The sequence below is a fragment of the Orycteropus afer genome, unplaced genomic scaffold (assembly GCF_000298275.1).
Source record: "Orycteropus afer afer isolate SDZICR_OR568_19922 unplaced genomic scaffold, OryAfe1.0 scaffold00279, whole genome shotgun sequence".
NCBI lineage: Eukaryota > Metazoa > Chordata > Mammalia > Tubulidentata > Orycteropodidae > Orycteropus > Orycteropus afer.
Window position 1 is genome coordinate 1,506,104 of NW_006921866.1, and position 2,359 is coordinate 1,508,462.

Sequence of the window (2,359 nt, forward strand, 5' to 3'; positions counted from 1 at the left end):
GGGTTTCCGAGGCAGTATCACTACGGAAGTAGGATTGCCCAACCTGCCTTCTGAGGAGTGGCTGGTGGGTTTGAACCGCCAGCCTTCTGGTTAGCAGTCAACTGCTTTTAGCCACTATGCTACCAGAGCTCCTTAAAAGGAAATGGTTCCTATCATATTTTATAGGGTATTATGGTTGTCTTTGTAAATACTTTTAGCAGGGCATCTCTCCACTCCTCTGGTGTGGCCTCCCCTTCCTGATCTGATAGCATTATCACTTCTCCAAATGTGGCTTTAGCAGCACTTGAACCTGCGGTCCCTTTTATGCCAAAATCACCTCTTACCCTTTGCCTGCAATCTGGGAAATCAAAGACGAAATGTGATCCCACTGACCTTTAGAGGATACTTGTTTGAAGTTTTTAGAAAAAGCCATGAAGTTTTTTGTACTTATTATTATAAGACAAAACACTTTTTTACTTGGCTTTTTTTTTTTTTTTTTTTGTATTTGCTACACAAACCACCACCCTTCACTCACCTACTGCTGTGAAGCTGACTGTGCCTGGTGCCATGCTCATGATCTTGGATTAATTAGAGTGTGTAATCAAAGCTGATTATAATTAATTACATAATTATGAACATTTCAAGTATAATTTCACTAAAATTATATCTGAACTCTGTCACAAATGATGCCTACCAAATAATAAATTTTAAAAATTTTATATGAATATTTAAAAAGTCATATCTAACACCAATGTGCAACAATCCATTGCATAACAGTCATTCGATTTTGGGAAACTGACTTTATCTCCCAGATCTGTGGGGGAGATTTTCCTGTATGTGGGACTGGATGAGAAATATGTGTGTGACTATATGGATTGATAACTGGGACTACAAAAATCATTTTTTTTTTATATTATGAAGGAGATAAGCATTAAGAGGAGGCTGACAAAATAGGCAGTCTTTGATGACATCTTAGAGTCAGTGATGCAAACCAAATCCAGCCAGATTTATTTCTGGGTTTTCAAGTTTGTGAGCTCATAATTAAAAAAAAAAAAAAAAAAATTACTTTGAAAAGGTCCTAAAATAGTAACCAATAAGTAGTAACATAGAATTCTGGCTTATTTAAAGGATTCTTCCATTGTTTGTTTTTAATATCTGTAAAAAGAACATGGGGTCTTCATCTTCTCACTTTCTCCAATCTCACAAGGGTGAAAAAGAGCCGCCATCAACAGCCCAAGGTTTATTCCTATGAAGCCAAACATGCCACAAGCCAACCCTTTCTACCAATTCTGACACCAACCATTCCTCCCATGGCACTCACCGCTTTTCTGTTGGGTTCAATAATTGGTTATGATGGCCACACAGAACTCACAGACAATACCCACAATCACAGCGTTTATCAGTGACATAACAGGTTATATGATTCAGGTTCAGGAATGCTCTCAATTCCAATTCTTTGATCATGACAGTCTCCCCTGTGCTATGCCTTCAGGAACACTTCTGTGGCCCTTGGCCTCTCGACCTGGCCTCTGCCCTGCTCAGGCAAGAGTTACCAAGCTCCTTTAGCGCTGCCAATATGTACACCTACATGCACCCCACTCCACCAACAAGACTTTTCCCCAAGAGCACTCAGCTTTCTTGTTCTGTGGACCAGAATGCCCACTGCTCTATCTCTTGCCTCTTGGTTCCACTGCTGCCATCTCTAAGCCAGGCATCTCTCAGCTGGGTGTCTCTCTGCTGGGCATCTTTCAGCCAAGGAGGTCCAGTGCAGGGAGCTCATGTCCAAGTACATGTTCCACTTAACCTCCAGCTCTTCTCTCCTGATGGCAGTGAGATCCCCTCTTCTGCCTCTAGGAAGGCTCGTTTTGAGCCTGGCAGAATGACAAAACTAACCAATCCCATCAGCAGAGTTCTACATACCTTATTTGCATGATCCCACCCACTAATGTGGTGGGAATTACAAAGACTATGGTTAGAAAAGTCAGGCTAAGTAATTCCCTATACCACAATACCTGTTGTTCATTGTTTTCAATTTTAAATGCCTAGTTTTGTCAGTCTGTTGTGACCTTTGACATGCAGCCTCAGGAAAAGGGTCAAAAAGTAATATAAATGAAAATAAACTGTTGTACCAAAGTCTTGGAACCAAAGTCTTATTTCTGGGCCAATGATTATATTGGAGCCAAGTGTTTGCATCTTGACCCTCTCTCTCTAGCTCCAAATGCTTAGTTGTTGTCATGTCACAGGCATACTAATATCACTTTTCAATATTCCAAAATTCTCAATTTGGTCACACATTTTTTGTTGTTGTTGAGTGCCGTCGAGTTCTTTCCGACTCATAGCGACCCCATGCACAGCAGAACGAAACACTGCCCGATCCCGC